This window comes from Nycticebus coucang, chromosome X (genome assembly GCF_027406575.1).
Source record: "Nycticebus coucang isolate mNycCou1 chromosome X, mNycCou1.pri, whole genome shotgun sequence".
Lineage (NCBI taxonomy): Eukaryota > Metazoa > Chordata > Mammalia > Primates > Lorisidae > Nycticebus > Nycticebus coucang.
The window spans coordinates 137,646,046-137,653,322 of NC_069804.1; positions in this window are offsets into that span (position 1 = coordinate 137,646,046).

Below are 7,277 nucleotides of genomic sequence, written 5' to 3' on the forward strand. Positions count from 1 at the left end.
CTTTTTACATACACAACACAAAAGGTAGCAAGTTGTTTGTTTCTTTTTCATTTAGACGTTACTTGAACTTAAACTACCATAATAATATGGATGGCTTTTTATACTCTCAATTCTATATTTTTTTCCTTTCAGACTCTACTCCAGACAGTATCAAGTAAGCAAAATGGGATCTGGCCCAACAGGTTACATTTGTTCTTATGTAATCTCTTCAAGTATTCTATTTCAGCAACAATCAACATAAACCAAGATTGAAAGTGAAAATGTGACTTCAAATGTTAAGGCCAGAAAAGGCATCCATAATGATATGCCAAGTTGGAGAGATGATAGGTAAAATGTTACGCACAAATACAGATGAGAGTCAAAATATACAAAAGTGATTTAAATATATACATGAGTCTATAAGATGAGAAAAAGACAATATATTGCCCTACCTTTAATCATTCCAGAATCCTTTGGACTTCAGCAGTATTACTCTATTTTATAGCCTGTGACTCATTTTAAGGAAAACTTATTAATGTATTATCAATGAAACAAGACTATTTGTTAGCTATCTTAATTATCAAATATTCTTGCCTCAGAAAACAAACATTAACCAAACTCCAAGCCCCACCCAGAATTCATTGCTTTGAAAAGCATGCATTCTATTGCCTAGATTTGATACTTAATGAGAAAGTAAAATGCGTACATTCAATTCTGGGAACTAACTCAATTAGAAGCCAGTAGAAAGCCCCAGTGTAATCTTTTATTTCCATATACTAATAGATTCTTCAATGTCGTAATGGAATGATTACAGACAGAAAATCAATTCTTAAAATCTCATGCATAGTTTGTAATTATAGCTAGAATGTATAATCAAAACTGAAAGACATATATATCCAAGTGTTATTAAACAATGATTAAGCTTTGATTGGAATATGTACCAGCTACAGCTAATCTGTCAGTACAATCATGGCTGCCTGCCAGACCACCATGTTCTAGGAATAGATCTTTCTTCTCAAGAAATTCTTCTTCAGGCAATTAATATTTCTGAATTTGGAGGCTTTAAACCTATTTCTACTAGGAACTCAGTAAAAAACATGAGGAACTAAAGCTCAGCAACATTTGTCAAAAGCCTTCATTTAAATTGTAATTGTACACACTCAATTAGGAGGCAAAGGCAGATATTTTTGAAGGTTCTCATTTGTTAAATTTTTCCTAGGTGTTTATTTACTAGCCAATGTAACCAACTCTAAGTAGGCTCTTAAACATTTCATTGTCCACTGAGAGTATACTGGTTATTGAAGTTTAACAAAATTCCACTGGTTTCCCAACATTTCCTCAGTGGTAGACTAAAACCTCATTTTTATTTTGGCTACTTTCCAACATAGCTAGAATACAAGTGCTTCTATTTAAAGATATTCATAGTTAAAAGCACAGATACCCTCTGGATGTTTAAAAACCACACATTTTTGGTCAAACAGTGACAATTTGCCAGCAACTTACCAGAATTTCGCTTTGACACCATCTTCAAATTTGTGCTGACTACAGAACAGACCACAAGGGCCAAAAGAAATGGCAGCTTCATCATTCACTTTCCTTGGCAGCTGAAAAGTCAAAAAAGAATAGGAAATTTGAACCAAGATCTTGGCCTGAACAAAACAGCAGCTGTAATTTTACATTTCTCAAAAATCCATTACAGAATTAATGACAATATGGTGCCTTCTGGCTTAATTTTTATACAAATATAAGAAAACACTAAAGTTCACAGTTAAAACGTGTCAGAGGTCGCTGCTTAAGACTTTTCAATGGCTTCCCACTGGATTTAGAGTAAAATCCGAAACTCCTTCCATGAGTCTGTAGGTGGGGCCCCCAGATGCCTCTTTGCCCTGATGTCACAAAGTTTTCCTCCTTAGTGGCTATACTTAAGCCACTATGGTTGTTTTTATTCTGTCCCTGAAATGTGCTGTCATTTTTTTTTTCTCATGGCCTTTGCACATCGTCTTTTCCTAGAGAATACAGCTTTCTGCTCTTCACTTAGTTTTTTAAATATCCTACATATCTCGGTTCCACAAAAAAAGCCTTTCCCAACTATCTGATCTTAATTCTGCCATTCTTAAGCTCACCACTTTTCTTGTTTTATTTATAAAACTCATCAGCAGTTATAGTTATTTTGTTTATGTGCCAGGAAGAGGTTTTACTCAACTTTGACAATGACATTTTAAAATGAACAGTACTGAGTTTTAAACAATTGGAATGAAAATGTTCCAAAACCAAAAATAACTTTAAAAAGTATGAAATTGGAGAGATATTATTGTCTCCCCATTCCTTAACAGTGAAAGGAGATTGCTAAAGCACTACCAGCAGGCATCTGGGGAAATAACCAAATCACTAAGTTTTTGTCCCTATTGAGTTAAGACTTTTTAGTAAATTGGTTACCTACATGGTGGCTCATCTAGGATTCTTTACGAATCAGAATATAAGCACCACAGTGTCATAGCGGGCTCATCATAAGCCCAGCATATAAAAGTGATAAACCACCTGTTAAAAATAAGTGTACATTAAATCTTAGCTTAAAAAACTAAAAATGGCAGGCGGTGCCTGTGGCTCAAAGGAGTAGGGCGCCGGCCCCATATACCGGAGGTGGCAGATGCAAACCTGCCCCCAGCCAAAAAACTGCAAAATAATAAATAAATAAATAAATAAATAAAAATGGCTAAGGGGGCGATGAGGTGACACTATAGTAATTCCTGAAATAATGAATGGAAGAAACCTGAGTAGAAAGGTAAAAACATCCTCTGGGTAACAATTGAAGATCCAGAATTATATATAAAGATTTATTTTAAAAATAATTGCTTTGTACCTAATAGTGCAGAACCTCACCCAGAATGTAGGAGTAACAAGGTGAATCAAGAGCTGGGGGAACAGCGAGGCATGCTGGCTTACACCTGTCATCCTAGCACTCTGGGAGGCCAAGGCAGGTGGATTGCCTGAGCTCACAAGTTCGAGACCAGCCTGAGCAAAAGGGAGACCTCAGCTCTAAAAGTAGCCAGGCATTGTGGCAGGCACCTGTAGTCCCAGCTACTTGGGAGGCTGAAGCAAGAGAATCACTTAAGCCCAAGAGTTTGAGGTTGCTGTGAGCTATGATGTCACAGTACTCTATTGTGGGTGACAAGGTGATACTTTGTCTCAAAAAAAAAAAAAATGTATCTACCCTACAATAGCTAGGGTAGATCCTCTTTTCCTGGAATTGACCTCAAAGATCTACCTAACACCCTAACTTCAGAAAACTTCTCAAGTTTGGTATCTGAGGCCACCAGCTAAGTGAACTAATGCTGATAATGTACCCGACTCTCACCCCATCGATGAACAACGAGGCCTAGGAAGAAAGAGAAGGTCACCTTTTGACAAGGAAGACAGGCTTTTCCTTTTCCAGTTGACATGTGAACTTACCATCAAACATGCAGACTCCCCTACACCACTGAGGCAGGGATAAAGAACACTGGGGAGAGATGGTATGTTGGAGGTTGTCAGATGACAATGAGGAAAGGACTAATTCTCCCCAACACACAGTAAATTTCCGGGACCCAAGAGGCATGGGAGATGGATTTGGCATATATCCACAGGTCCAAGTTGGAATAGGTAATTAGATGAAAAACAGGCTTTGCAACATGAGACAAGATGAATGTATGTGAGAGGAAAGCGATACCATGCCATAAGCATAAGGTCTAACATAAGATGTAATCAAATCTCATAAGGGATTTCCAAAGCCAAAGGGATTTCCATCTTCCAAAGGAGATGCTTATAGAAGGCTCTCATCAACAGGCTATTTCCAACAGCATCTGTTTATAGAGTGCCCATAGCTGGCTAGAAGAGAAATTATGACCACCCAAGGAGAAGACATACATAGGCACAAATATCTATATTTTCCCTCTCACTCTTCCCCAGCCACTCCCTTTCAAGGCAACACCAAAGATGACGCAAGAGAAAAAGGAGGCGGCAGAGAAAGATGTATAAAAGCATACTATGCAGCCCCCAAGCTCCTAGCCACTGGAGCCATATATCAGATCTGTTTGAGAAAAAAGGAAGACATACTGTGTGAATCAGATAGGAGCTTGGAGTAAGCAAGACAAATGCCAAATCAAAATGAGACTCTTCTAATATGTGAAAGAAGCTGAAAAATTATATAATCACTGTCTCTCAGGGGAGAAAAGATAAATACAGCAAAGTAGCAATCAGTGGGAAAAAATAATACCATTTCAAATTTATATTCCACTGAATTACCCTTAATAAATGTGTTAAACTTACTAGCTCAGATGTCTTTGCTCCTCCTGTTCACTAGAACGTAAGCTTCATGAGGAAAGGCACTTAGTCATTAACTGTGGTATCCTCAGCACCTAACATACAGCCTGACACATAATTGGTGATTAAGAAATATTTTAATATTATGCAGCCTTAAAAAAAGATGGAGACTTTACCTCTTTTATGTTTACATGGATGGAGCTGGAACATATTCTTCTTAGTAAAGTATCTCAAGAATGGAAGAAAAAAGTATCCAATGTACTCAGTACTATTATGAAACCAATTTATAATCACTCACACTTTCACAAGAAAGATAAACCACAACTATAGCCCAAGATGATGGAGAGAAGGGGGGCAATGGGAGGGGAGGGGGGAAGATTCAATGGAAGGAGGGTAAATGGTGGGACCATTCCTATGGTTCATATTGCAAGGGTATATGTCAAATCCATTAAGTATAGAGTATAAATGTCTTAACACAATAATTAAGTAAATGAGGTGAAGGCTATATTAACTAGTTTGATTTAAGCATTCCTAATTGTATATAAAATCAGCACGTTGTACCCCATAAAGACATCAATGTATAAAAATAAATAAAATAAAATCTCACAGGTGATGGTGTAGAATCTACCCACCCTTATGCTATACAATAGTTGTTCCTTAGATTAAATATTATCAGAGTGATTAAGAGTAAAAAAATATATATTTTAATGAATACAAGAAGACCTATGTCGATAACATATCAAGTGTTCAAGTAACAGAAATAAATGGAAACTTTCAGTGTTTTCTTTTTTGTTCAGGTTATTTGTTTAAAATAGAACATCTCTGGTCTAATGTAGGATTAGCCAAATATGGGATGTGCCCTATCACCAGCTGTCATGAACACTGTTGATGCCCAAATCATGTCCTCTTGGCCCACCCTAAAAGTCATCTGTATAAGTCTGCATATGTTTCCCAGCCACAAGTGCTTCTCCGTCTGCAAAAGCAGCTTAACTAGCCTAAGAGGCCAACTGGAAGCAACAGGTTATTATAACCCCAAAGAAATGATTGTCAGTCAGTGATGAGAGTTGGTGAATGACCACCCCAGCTCCCTCACCCTTTAGTACATTCCAGTAGGACTGAGTGCCAACCTGTCAATTAACACATTCTTTATTTACTTTTCCGCCCTTCCAGCCTGACTTAGCCACTCCCTTGCAGTACTTCTGGAATCATTTGCCAAATAAACTCTACCTACATCCAAATCTTTATCTGAGGTCTGTTCTGGAGAGAAACCAAACCAAGACTCTGAAAATACCATTAAGTATTCCACATAATTCTTTGTTTTCCATAGGCTTTGTCAAATTTCTGACTCAAAAGATTGAGTAGGCTCTAGATTTTCAAAGGCATGCTTATTATTCAAAATTTTCTTAAATTGAATACCCACTGTAGCTCCCCATTTTGGTCTCCCCTGTTTAGAACTTACCCCAGCGATGTGTTAAGAACATTGTCCCATCTCTGATTTAACTTTGTACTGTACTCAGAGTTGCTGTACTCAGTCGATTCCCAACTTAACTGTGCTGGTAACATTTTAGGAGTTTGCCATGCTCCTCTTTCCCTAAACCAATTCTATCCATGATTGTACCTTTACTGTTTCTATCTAAATGCTACCAGTTTGCAAAGACTGTCACTTGCCAAGATAATCATTTTTAGAATTCTGATATTTCGTAAGTGGTGATGAAACAAAAAAGATGATTTAAGAAAGCCCTTTCAAAACCCTATTTATCCAGTGGTTGTTATTATGAGATCATTTTCACTCAAAACAAGAACTATATTTTGTGGCTTGGCACCTGTGGCTCAAGCAGCTAAGGCATCAGCCACATACACCTGAGCTGGTGGGTTCGAATCCAGCCTGGGCCCGCCAAACAACAATGATGGCTGCAAACAAAAAATAGCCGGGCATTGTGGCGGGTGCCTGTAGTCCCAGCTACTTGGGAGGCGGAGGCAGGAGAATCGCTTGAGACCAGGAGTTGGAGGTTGCTGTGAGCTCTAATGCCATGGCACTCTACCCAGGGCGACAGCTTGAGGCTCTGTCTCAAAAAAAAAAACAAACCCAACTATATTTTGTAATTGATATTCAGAGATATTAAGTATTAGAAAATAGCTGACCCAGAAATAGTTCTACTTCCTTCCTTATTTTATTGGTCCCTCCTTATTATGTGTGAAATCAAATGCTTACTGTTTAACTTGGACTATTGAAATTATTATAATTGAATTAAATTAACCACATAATTATTTTATTTCATACACTCCTCTTCCTGTTAGAATTAGTAGAGATTAGAAAAAGTGGGCACATGAAGTTTTGAAGTCCATTGTCCAATCTCATCCACAGGACAGTTAACTAATTCAACAGACTTTGCTGAACCATTATATTTTATGTTGATAGTAATTATAATTTAAGCATTTTCTATGGGCAAGACATCAGGCAAAAGTGTTCTATGCATTTTATCCTCTCAAGAATCTTATCAGGTGTTATTACTCCCATTTTACTTTACAGAAAACTGACACTTCTAATTTATCCAAGGTCATGACATTAATAAATTACAGAAAAAGGATCTGAATTTAGGTTTCTGTATCTACAATGCCCCATCTCTTAAACACTACTGAATTATTTTTACCGTAGAAGTTAGATGATGTGTATGGGCATCATAACTACATCTAATATTAGAAAACATGGCTCCTTGTCTTCCACATGCTATAACCTCACTGCAGAGATACATCCATACTAGAACACTTACTCAAGTGTAGGACAGTGAAGAATAACCTATCATAAGTGATAAGGGAATGTAGAATAAGACAAGTGTTTTGTAGCATGTTCAATAGGTGATTTAGACTTCCCATTGAAAAGAAATATCTGCCAAACTGTCAATTCAAACAGTCAAAAAGAAAGGCCATTGTGATCAATCTCCTAGAAGTGTTCATCTGCAACAGCATTCTGCCTGTATACCATCACTGATCAAGGACTG